General features: G+C 37.9%; 1 long non-coding RNA gene across 1 annotated transcript; it reads right to left on the bottom strand.

Annotated features, from left to right (window-relative positions):
* Positions 1-11374: 11374 nt before the first annotated feature.
* LOC126720033 (uncharacterized) lies at positions 11375-12467 on the bottom strand. The gene is made up of 3 exons (XR_007653211.1): positions 12285-12467; positions 11791-11870; positions 11375-11698 (listed from the first exon to the last, which is right to left on the bottom strand). It is a non-coding gene; the product is annotated as an uncharacterized LOC126720033 (long non-coding RNA).
* Positions 12468-12867: the final 400 nt, after the last annotated feature.

The raw sequence follows: 12867 nt of genomic DNA, 5'->3' as shown, positions 1-12867 counted from the left end.
AGAGATTTACTCTTCCGTTGATTGGGCAGTGACATTTCATAAGTCTGAAGTGAACCAACCAGCTCCAGGACTTTTATGTCATCAAGGTCCTTGCTCTCTTCAATTGCTGTCACTTTGGCACGAAAACTTTCCGACAATGATCGAAGGATCTTCCTTACAATTTTAGAATCCTCCATTTTCTCTCTCAAATTGAACTTGCTTACAATCACCTTATTCAGCTTGCTATAGAAAGAGTCAAAGGACTCATCCTTACTCATTTTTAGCTCTTCAAACCGAGTGGTTAGCATCTGCAACTTGGTATCTTTTACTTTCTTCGTGCCTTCGTTAGTGGTCTCCAATATCTCCCATGCTTCTTTGGCAACAGTAATGTGAGAGATCCTGTGAAATTCATCTGGAGACACACCACAGAAAATAGCATTGAGTGCTTTACTGTTAGCATTAGATGCAGCGAGTGCTGCCTTATCCCATGTGGATTTGGCTGCCTCAGGTCTGGTCCAACCTATCTCAACAGTATCCCAAACAGATTCATCAATGGAACACAGAAATGCTCTCATGCGAACCTTCCAAAAGGCATAATTACTACCATCAAAATACGAAGGCGCATTTAGGGATTGAGACCAATCCATCTCAATAGGGAGTCAAGGATCACACTATGGTAATGAAACCACTAGAAGTGTACCCACTCTGATACCAATTGAAAGTTCAAATAGTGTAAAAACACCCTTGAACGTTTAGACCCCTAATTTACAAATTAACCAATTCAAGCTTTATGTCAAACAACTAGTGTGCGGAAAATGAACAAAAGCTACAAAACAAAATTGGAAAACAATCTAAGCCAAATTAAAATCACAACCCACAACAGATAATAAAAGGCAAAGATAAAAGGGAAGGAAGATGCAAACACAAGAACAACACGCGATGTGTTATCGAAGAGGAAACCGAAGCCCTCGGCGTAAAACCTCTTCGTCGCCCTCCAAGCAGTAAAAAATCCACTAGAAAATGTAGTTGGGATACATGGACAACAATAGACCCTCCAAGCCTAATCTACCCAATGCACCTAAGCCCTCCAAGCTTTTTGCTCCAATGAGGTTGCGCCAAACCTATTTCTTTTCTAGCATCAACCAATGTAAATTGGTTCCTTCCTAACTGCTTTCCAGAACACCAAACAACCCTCTCACAGTAATGGATATGGTGAGAAAAAGGTTTTGGTAAAATGCCTCTCAAGGATTTGACAATGGAGAGGAAGAGAGTTGAGGAATTTGAAGAGACTCTTATGTAAAGATTGTAGATGAATCAATCTTGTTTTACTCTAGGGCTTCTCTCTCAAAATTCTCTCTAGAAGCTCTCTTTCTTTTGTGGGTATAAGGGGTATTTATACTGGGGTGAGAAAAGAATGTGAAACGTCAGGTTTTTCAAAACAGGGGTGGCTTGCGGCTTGGACTCGCGGCTTGATTGAGTTGCGAGTTCCAACCACGCGATAACAGAACGGCCAGTTGTCCTATTTTGTCCTGTAGTGCTCCAGCTAGCATGATGCTTCGACTTCTGGCATGCTTGGCACGTGTGATGCTTTTGGCGGCTTGCAGCCGCGAGTCACCCGCGAGATCAAGCCGCGAGACTCTGTTTTTTTGCACACTCTTGAGCATTCAATCACTCTATCTCACTCACTACCCTTACAACAAACCCACCTAAATGCAGGGTTACTAAATGCTGAAATACAAGCAAATTTGGCACGGAATAAAGCCAACAAGATGGTTGATTAAATTCAACCTTATACATTCTCCCAGTCAACCCTCATTGTTATCATCTATAACTTTCAAAGATATTGGACTATGTGCTCCTTTTATTTTTTCCTTACTTCTAGAATTTATAATGAGGTGTGGGCCAATGTGTATCACAACATAAGATTGGTATTTATATAACAAATCAAGGGCCCGTATATATAGTATTTAGATATAATGCATTTAATTGGTTATTTATCTTTACAAAAAAAAAAAAAATTGTCGGATGAGTCCTTGCCAAGTCAGGACTTCCAAACCCAGTCACATATCCATCGACATTATATCTGTTTCCAAATAAAAAACTTAAAAGACAAATCTAGTACACACACATACATAATCTGCAAACCAACACATAAAAATACCCAATTACTGATATTGTTATCCACACATACACCACAAAAACACATGAAATCTTCTAAATAATACTGGTAAAAACAAACAATAGCTGACATTGATGCATAAGCTTGTGCACACAATTAAAGAACATAGATGCACAAACTTCAAACTTCAAAAGAGCATGGCTTAAATCCAATAGTTAAAATTAATAAAAAGACTATCTCACTCTGAATTTTATTGTACATGATTTTTCAGGCACCAACACAATTCCAAAGAAGAAAATTGAGAAAACCTAGTAGTTAAAAGCAAAAGAAAACAAGTACAAAAGCTTTGAATTGTTGGAGGACAAAGAAGAGTGATAGATAGTATAATAACTCAGAGGAATAAAAGTGAAAGAGTGTTATTAGGACTGACTTAGTGGTATACTAAGTATGGTTTGGGCTTCATGTGGTTGGAAATTTTCCTTGATAAAATCGATCCTCCATTGCCTAGTTTCCTGGTCAATCAAGGAACTGACCCTTAAGTTTGTAGGTAGAGCAGGTGGATGGGAAGTGATGCGAAAAGTAGAGCTGGTGGGTAGCCATTTGTCCATCCAAACTGAGATGGATGTTCCATTTCCACCTTGCCATTGGTATCCTTGTTGCACAAATTTTTGGGCAACCATAATGCTCCGCCAAGCATACGAAGGTGAAGAGCCTAGAGAGGCAGTAAGGAAGTCACCTTCAGGAAAATATTTGGCTCTGAAGACTCTATGCACTAGGGAGGAAGTGTGAGTTTGCAAGCGCCATCCTTGTTTGGCCAAGAGAGCTAAGTTGAATGCCCTCAAATCACGAAAACCCAAGCCACCTTCAGTTTTTGGAGAGCAGATTTTATCCCAACTAATCCATGCCATCTTGTTCTTCCCATTGTTCTGCCCCCACCAAAATTGGCAGATCATACTTGTCATCTCATCACATAATGAGTTTGGAAGTAGGAACACGCTTATTGTATACATGGGAATTGCTTGAGCTACTGCTTTGATGAGAGTTTCTTTACCTGCATGGGATAATAATTTTTCCTTCCAACCCGAAAGCTTGTTGGCAAGTCTCTCTTTGAATTGTCGGAAGGTATTACACTTTCCTTTACCCACAAATGACGGCAAGCCCAAATAAGTCTCATCTGGTCGAATGATATCCGCCCCAAACCGATTTTTAATGGTGTCTTGGATGGTTTGTGGAGTATTGCGGCTAAAGAAAAGTGCAGTCTTTTCACGGTTCAATTGTTGCCCTGATGAATGTTCATATGTTTCCAAAATATTCTCAAGGGTGGAGCACTCTTCAATGGTAGCATGGCAGAAGATAATGCTGTCATCTGCAAAGAAAAGGTGTGAAATTTTTGGGCTTCTTTGACATGCTGCCACTTCATTTAATTGGCCACTCCCCGTTGCTTGTCTTATTAGAGTTAATAGTCCCTCTGCACAAAACAAAAACAGAAAATGGGAAAAGGGGTCGCCTTGACAAATGCCCCTAGTAGGGATAATATGCCCACGTGGGTGGCCATTAATTTTTATGGAGTAAGTAACTAAACTAACACATCTCATCACAGTTTTCACCCACATATCATGGAATCCCATTTTGCACATAACCTTTTCTAGGCAACCCCATTCTACTAGGTCAAAAGCTTTACTCATGTCAAGTTTTAGAGCCATTTCCCCTACTTTACCAGTTCTTTTATGTTTGATGTGATTCATTATTTCAAAAGCTACTAGGATATTATCTTTTATGAGATGGTTTGACATAAAAGCACTCTGGTTTTCACTGATTATTTTTGGGAGAAAATGTTTCAACCGATTGGCTAAAACTTTTGAGGATAATCTAGAGATCACATTACTAAGGCTTATGGGCCGAAATTGGGTGATCATTTTGGGGTTTTTTATTTTTGGAATGAGTACAATATGGGTTTCATTGAACTTTGGGGGGGGGGGGGGGGTAATACCATGATTGAGAAAATCTAGTACAGTTTTTGTAACACATTCACCAACCAAAGACCAAAAATGTTGATAAAAGAGTGGGGGCATACCATTGGGGCCTGGAGATCTTTTTGGGTGCATTTGCTTTAAAGCTTTGTGGACTTCATCAGCTTTGAATTCTTGGGTCAAGAAATTGTTCATGTCTGTGGAAACAACAGGTTCAATAGCTTCAATCAATGTGGTTGTGTCTGTTGGGCCATTTGAGCGAAACATGTCAGAGAAATACTCCACTACGATTTATTCAACCAGTAGTTCATTCTCTTGCCATTCCCCATTTGCATCACATAGGCCATGAATGGTGTTTCACTGTTTGTGGTTGGTAGCCTTTGTATGGAAAAAACTTGTGTTTCGGTCCCCTTCCGTGAGCCAAAAATTTTTAGAGCGTTGCCTCCACATGGTGTTCTCAGCATCAAGCCAAACGTTCAAAGCACTACGTACCTCACTGATTTCAGTATTAGTTGCAAGCGTACTAGGTAGCATTTCAAGCATTTGTAGTTTTTTCTGCAAGCTATCAATCTTGTGTTCCAAATGTCCAAATTCAGATTTGTTCCAGGCCATCAACCGTTCCCTACAAGTATCATGACAGTTAGTGATCGAATGTCCACCAAGTTTATATAATCCTTCGTACCAAGAATCTTGCACCACTTCTGCACAGCGCGGGTCCCATAACAACATCTCTTCAAATCTAAAGATTTTCCTTGATGGTCGTCGATGGTGACATGTCCTTTTGAAGCGGAGAGACAGTATGGAGTGGTCTGAAGTTGACGATGAAAGATGATGGAGAACTGCCCCTTGAAAGAGTCATTTCCATTCATTATTTGCAAGTGCTTTGTCCAGGTGAATGCGCAAGCGGCCCTCTGTTCTATAACTTTTGGACCAGGTGAATGGAGGACCAACGAAACCCAAGTCATGGAAGCCGCAATAGTTTATGACTTGTATGAATCGTTCCATCTGTCTGGCTGGGCGGGCACGGCCTCCCGACGTTTTGGTTTGGCTAATAATCTCATTGTAATCTCCAATACAGAGCCAAGGGAATTGGTTGGATTATCCAAGTGATTCAAGTAAGGTCCATGTTTCCTCATGCTTACTTATGTCCGGCTGTCCATAGAAGCCTGTCAGTCTCCATATTATTCCAGTACGAGTGCATGTAAAATAAGCATCAATATGCCACCGTGAAAACCTTGGATTGCTATCTTGGATTCTGGTTTCCATAGAAGTGCAAGACCACCGCTCTAACCAATGCTAGAGATTGACAATCCCTGCGTGTACTCGAGTTCTTGTTTTTTGTGATTCATCTCTTCCTGTGACAGCTTCGTCTCTATCAAGAAGATGAACTGGGGAGCTTCCTTGTGCAATGCTCTCTTTAGAGCACGAACTGTGCAGGGGTTCCCAAGCCCCCGACAATTTCAACTGATGGTACTCATTGGACCCGGCGGTGCTGCGTAGCATCTACCACCGATCCTAGATGTATTGCAAACATTTTGCTGAGGGACATAGTTTCATCTTCTATTCTTTGTTTCTTATCTGCATTTCGGCTTGTGTCAAGAGTAATTCCACTAGATTTTCGTTTGGGCCCCAAGTGTGGTTTGTCTGCATCTTTGGAGTCTTTGGGCCTTTGGGCTATGTTTTTTCATTTCCACGTAGCAAGCTGTTGGGCTGTGATTGTTGGTGCAATAGTGTTAGGCCCATTTTGTGTTTTATCTTCTTTTGTAGGAATTGATGGTGTCTCCACTTTTGCATGAGTGCTGATTGAAGTAAATTGAGAGGATGTCTCAAGATCCGGCATCAATGCATTCATTATAGTAGCAGTAATGGGAGTTTATGTATGGGCGTCAGTTGAAGTCAACGCTTGCTTTTACGGACTTGTTGGCGTAACTTGAGCAATCTCATTAATGTGTGATTTGAGGTGATCATGGGCATTTAATGTTTCCGCATATGTCGGGGCATGTCGGGTAGCATTAATTGCTGAGGTACTTAGGCTGTTTTGTGGTTTAGCAAGGTTGGCAGTAGGGCCGCCGGTGGTGGCTGTCGTTGTGGCAGCTCGATGGTCCGGCGTTGATGGAGCAACGTCAGGGCATTGCTGAGGTCGCTCTTGGCTGGCTTTTAGCCATACCCTATACTGTTGATCTTCCTTCCTTAGAGTGCCTTTGCTGCATATCCAGAGCTTGTAGTCCTTTTCGTCGTGGTTTAGCAAACCACACCAGTAGCAGAATATCGGCATACACTTATATCGGAATGAAACCCACTAGGGTGATGATTCCCACATCCACTTTTATGCTACGGCACAGAGGCTGACCCATGTCGATGTTTATATGCACACATAGATACCTACCTCGACAGTCGCCCGTCAGAGAAGTGTCCACCTGTTCAACAAGGCCCACCGAGTTGCCTATAGCCTCTGCGTTCTCCTTGTTCATTTGTTGGATTGGGAGGTTGTGCATTTGAACCCAAAAGCTTGCTCGATCAAACCTTGCATGCTTGACTACCTCAATTTTCTCTAACTTGTACAAGCCGAGAATGTCGAAAGACCATGGACCACGCATCAGAATGTGGTCCAGGTCATATTCCTCATTGAACAAGACCAATACCATATTAGAGCCAAGATCCCAAATGTCAAAACATTTCTCAGTCTTCCACATACTCTCAAGTGTGTGTAACATAGCTTCCATATTGATTCTTCTCTTTGTAAAGAACTTTGCCACCAAAACCTTGCCATTACCTGTAACTATGGGAGTGAGAGTAACGGTTTGGTTTTCAATTTGGTTTAGCAATAGGCGGTCCCATTTACTTGTGATATCATCCATGTTTGAGGGTGGAGAGAGTGTTTAGGAAGGAGAAGGGAAGATGGGTAAAGAAAGAAGTGGGTGGAGAGGATAAAGAAAGGTCCCACCAGAGGGAAAGGTGCAAATCCGAAGATAGGACGATAGCTCTAGGAGTTCCAAGAAAACCCAGAGGAGAAAAAAAAAAAGCTGAATCTTAATAAAGGACAGGTTATGTACTGAATGATAAATAAATATGATGTACCCAATAATTTTTTTCATTATTATCTTCATCAATATCATAATTGGTGAGCATAAATATTATGAAGTAAAACGTGAGGATTTCATTTGCTTTCATTTAAAAAAAAAAAAAAAAAAAAAACAAACAAACAAACACACATATACACACAAGGGAGAGAGAAAGAGGTTCTAATAAAAAGGCACACAAGTTATATGATGCAATTCATTTTTAAATCTATCTGTTACTAGCTTTCTTTTTGAGGAGCCTATCTGTTACTAGCTTATGTTGTATAATAAGTAGTTTCTTTTTACTTTTAATAGTTTTTATCACTTGTAACGGAAAGTTAGTTAGTTGATAGGTTGTTTATGACAAGTGCTATAGCCTATTAATTAGTTATAGAAGTTAGTTACGCTTTGGCCAATCACATGCGGCCATATGGTGGGTTCTTGTAACTAACTTAGCAGTTTGTTTATGTAACTATAAATAAGCAAGGCTACCCTCATTGTAACTAGTTGAATTTGAATCCAAGAAATCTATCTATGAGGTATTATTCCAAGAGTGTGTCTCTTGAAGAGCTAGTTCATTTTTTCTTTTCTCTAAGCAACTTAGCTTTCTAAAACATCTTTCCTTTTCACCATTTTTCCTCCATCATAATTTGTTATCAGAGCTTGAGATCCTTAGGATTCAAGTTAGCTTGCAATTTGTTTCTTCGTTTTCTATCATCAAGAACCTATCAAGATCCTATCTTGATTTCATTTTTCTTATCCTCTACTAGTGAGCCTAAGAATTTGTGAAGATGGCACCAATAATTTATAATAGAAGGAACAAGAAAGGTTCTACAGCACATGAACCTGAGGTGCAGGTTCATCCTAGGCAGCAGCTACAACCACACCAAGAAGGAGAATCTCAAGTGACATTGGAGTAAACTGTGGAGCTACTAAGGGTACAGTTTGCTGCCTTAACTGAGGAAGTGAGAAGAAATCGGCATTATCATCCTAGAAATGATGATGAGCCTGCTGAAGATGCTGAAATTGATAGTCATAGCAACTTTAGTAACCTAATTGGTCAGCCTAGAGGAGGTGTTCCAAGGCAAGTGCCTAGTCCTCCAAGAAAGTAAAATTGATCTCTATCAATGATGCAAGATGAGGTGTTCCAAACCAGGATTGATGAAAGATGAAGCAGAAAATGAGAAACCAATTTATGCCTTTTAATTATATGCAGTCCTTATACAAACAATTGCATAATTTGAAGCAACATGGCAGTGTGGAAGAGTATACAGAGGCATTTTATCAGCTGGTAGCTCGAGTAGACTTGAGTGAGAGTGAAGAACAAGTGGTTGCAAGGTTCTTGAGTGGTCTTAAACCATAAATTCATGATGCCTTATCTATGCACCAATAGTGGTTTGTTTCTGAAGCTTACAATAGAGCCTTGATGTTCGAGAAGCAACTTGCAAGAAAATCTTTCGTGTAGTTCCAAGCTTATGGTGGTAGCAGAAGTACCTAAGTCAGCACTCAAGGAAGGCCAACTACTAGCAGTGCATTGCCTTTCAAGATTGATAGTGTAGGATTTCTTTTAACTTTTGGTGCAGCCAAACTAGTCCCTAAAGCAGCACAAAGTTTTTTACATTTAAGTGCTACAAGTGTGGAGAAGCCGGGCACAAGGCCACAGATTGCAAGAAAGGGGGAGTTAATGCTCAAGGCAAGGGTAAAGCATTGATAATTGAAGGTTGTAAAGACCAAAAAGATGAAGAATTTCCAATATATGAAGAAGAAGAAGAAATTTGTGATAGTGTATTGATAATTGAAGACAATAGAGGAAGGGAATGCATTCAAGAACCCATATATAATCAATACGTGGAAGAAGAAGTAGATGCTTAAATAGACATATCTTGAAAAAAATAGGTTAAAAGAATTGAGTATGCAGCATAAGCGCAAGGTTAGTGTCAATGAAAGTGTGGGATGCATTAAGTGTAAAGACCTCTGGAGACTAGGCATAATGCGGAAGCACATGCTTATTTTATGTAAAACGCACATTCTTTAAAACAATGAAGTAAATTCGAAAACAATTATCAATAGGTAACATGACAATCAAGTGATCAACTAATCATATAAAATTTAAACATGACATTTTATATAATTATCTTGTGCTTTAAAAACATACAAACTTATGATATTTGATAGCCATAATCAAAATGTACTGCATGGTTGAATCATATATGCCCAAAAGGCAAACAACAAAAAGCACTAGAATAGCAGGCAATGATTCTATGAATATAACATAAGCAATGCAATTCAATGCAATCCTAAACCCTAAACCCTAATACACCTAAAGGGCAAATAACAAAAAGCACTAGAATGGTAAATAGTGACTTTTATGAATAACATAACCAATGCAATGCAATCTTAAGCATAAAACATGATCATTGTCATCACAAATGTGAAACCTTCATCATCTTCCTCATCTACTTCATCTAAATTAATTTTCTCTCTCCCTCATTAGGACTTAGCATGCGTTTGGGAAGCAATGAAAAATTAAAATTATTTCACTATTCAGCTTATTTTTGGTACTATTCATAGGCTCCACTGCATTTTTTAGTACTATTTATAGGCCCCACTGTACTATTTCAACTAACTTTTACCTTTATCTATAGTACTTTCAGCAATAAGTTTTCAATTTCAGCAAAATAAGCGGTATCTAAACAGACCCTTAAGATTTGTGAACTAGATCTTAAATCCATTATCCTTCCTAGTGACCTCAATTTTGATCTCATGTTGAAAATTTCTTCTCCAACTCCAGCAGCTCCAGCAACATTACACCACGTCAAGTAATAATCATCAAATGCAAGATCATTGTCAGCACATTCATTGGGTTATCTTTCTTCCATTCTCCCAGTCAACCCTCATTGTTATCATTTATAACTTTCAAAGATATTGGAGTGTGTGCTCCTTTTATTATTTCCCTACTTCTAGAATTTATAATGAGGTTTCGGCCAATGTGTATCACAACATAAGATTGGTATTTATATAACAAATCAAGGGCTCATATAAATAGTATTTAGATTTAATGCATTTAATTGGTTATTTATCTTTACAAAAAAAAATAATAATAAAATTTTTTTTTTAAAAAAAATAAATAAATAAGCACAAAATGTCGGATGAGTCCTTGCCAAGTCAAGACTTCCAAACCTAGTCACATATCCATCGACATTATATCTGTTTCCAAAATAAAAAACTTAAAAGACAAATCTAATACACACACATACACAATCTGCAGACCAACACATAAAAATTCCCAATTACTGATATTGTTATCCACACATACACCACAAAAACACATGAAATCTTCTAAATAATACTGGTAATCACAAACAATAGCTGACATTGATGCATAAGCTTGTGCACACAATTAAAGAACATAGATGCACAAACTTCAAACTTCAAAAGAGCATGGCTTAAATCTAATAGTTAAAATTAATAAAAAGACTATCTCACTCTGAATTTTATTGTACATGATTTTTCAGGCACCAACACACTTCCAAAGAAAAAAATTGAGAAAACCCAGTAGTTAAAAGCAAAAGAAAACAAGTACAAAAGCTTTGAATTGTTGGAGGACAAAGAAGAGTGATAGATAGTATAATAACTCAGAGGAATAAAAGTGAAAGAGTGTTATTAGGACTGACATGTCTTTAACAGCAAAGGTGAGTGCATTCAAAGGAAGCTCATGGGCTGATGGGCTTGGTTGTAGAACGAACTTCTCCATGAATGCACCATAGTCTGAATCTCTCTCTCTCTCTCTCTCTCTCTCTCTCTCTCTCTCTCTCTCATCCTTTTAAAATGGTGAATGTTGCTTAGTAACTATAATAGAATAAAAAAATTTATTTTAACTTAAAATATAATAATTAAAAGGTTAAAATTAAGTAAATATCTGAGGTTTGGGCTAAATATCAATCTGATTCAAAGCGCTCCACTTTGCACTTTAAGTCAGATTCAGTGCTCTTTTACCAACAATGGTATGTCTCTGTTTTTTTCTTTTCAATTTAATGAATAAGATTGGCCATAGTCAGCTTTGGACGCCCAGCAAAAATTGAGTTGGTGGATATACAGATTTTTCCTCTAGAATTTAACCTATGCAAATTGGCTGATGCTAACATGATAATAAATGGTTGGAAAGCTTCATTCAGGATTAGAAACCTGTTTTGTTACATGCAGCTTGTGTTCTATGTCGTAGTCTGCAATCAATTTATAGTGTTCATAAGGAAACATTAGACTGGTTAATTTGCAGACCTGTATAAGAGCTTGTATTTCCCTTCTCAACCAACTTTGGAGCCAGTGGTTTGGCTGAAGATACTTATGAGATTTCTAGTACCATAGTACCTTGAATATGTCATCTACTATACCTGATTGAACACACGGTTATCAGAAAAGCATAAATACAGGTAATAGTGATTTTGTCAGGAAATAAAGTTACAAACAGGTAGCATTAAGAAGAACCAATAAATAGAATGACAAGCAGCATAAGACCTGGTTCAGTGTAATAACACTATTATCTATACTTGTGTGCTCTTGTTAAGAGAAAGCTGCAACACCATTACATGAAGTAGCATAAATATAGAAATATAATAACTGCCGGGAAAAAAAACTGCAAGAAAAGAAATCAAAAGGACGATACCTTTATCCAAAATCTCGATTAATGTAATGCCGTTGAAATGAACTTCCATCATATCCATGTAGTATAGAAAAATTTTCTGTCTGCAAATTAGACAAAAATAGCCATTCAAATCTCAAGTAATCATAATATTGTTGACACACAATCTAAACAGCCCTTCGCATTCTTTTCCACCCAGACAAGAGCATGCATATAATTTTTGCAATATTGAGGGCTGATTTTCAAATCTATTTGAAACGTCAAATTTGGATCAGGAAATTTGGAGTGCATATATATATAAATTTGATAAATTGGAGTGCATATTACTTAATCTTTTAGATCATAGTTAATCCCAAAAGCTATTACACACCAAAAAGAGGGGAAGAAGACTGGAATGCAATTGAATTGGAAAAAGAATTAGAACCAAAAGAAAAATGAAAGAAGAAGAAGAAGAAGAAGAAGAAGAAATCTAACTGGCATGTAGTAGAATTGGAAGAATAGTAGAAAAAAAACTGAACCTTGCACAGAGGACATTTTACAGAAGTAGGTGGGCTAGAGTGCTTGCGTGCAGCCACTTTGGTCCACTGTACAATGCAATTGTAACAAAACTAATCTGAAACACAAAAATGGAATGACTAGGCTTAATAAATAACTAAATATGATTTACAGCAGTGAATTCATTATTCCAAAAGGAAATTACCAAAAAAAAAAAAAAAAAAACCTGTGATGTGTTAATTCCCTGCGCAATTGGAAAATTTATATATAGCATTCTAACTTCTTGAACCGTATGCAACGTAATAAAGAAAAATATATATGGGAAATATGTTCAAAATAACTTTATTTATTTTTAATATGTAATAGAATTTCATTAAGAGAATCAACCTCTCCAAAAAAAAATTGAGGAAAAGGCTGCCTACATGACCTCTCCCAGGCCCTACAAAAAGTTGTAGCTTTGGGCACTAGGTACAGCTACAGCTACGTCCATAAAATAGAATTTCATTAAAAAAGCACAAAATAAAGTGCTACCTGGTACACGAGGTCTATATAAAAGATTAGTGAGGAAAACAAAAAGGACCAAAGAAAAAGAGATTAACATCTAAA

Source organism: Quercus robur, chromosome 3 (genome assembly GCF_932294415.1).
Source record: "Quercus robur chromosome 3, dhQueRobu3.1, whole genome shotgun sequence".
Lineage (NCBI taxonomy): Eukaryota > Viridiplantae > Streptophyta > Magnoliopsida > Fagales > Fagaceae > Quercus > Quercus robur.
The sequence above is the reverse complement of the archived record's forward strand: the minus strand, read 5'-3'. Positions and strand labels throughout refer to the sequence as shown.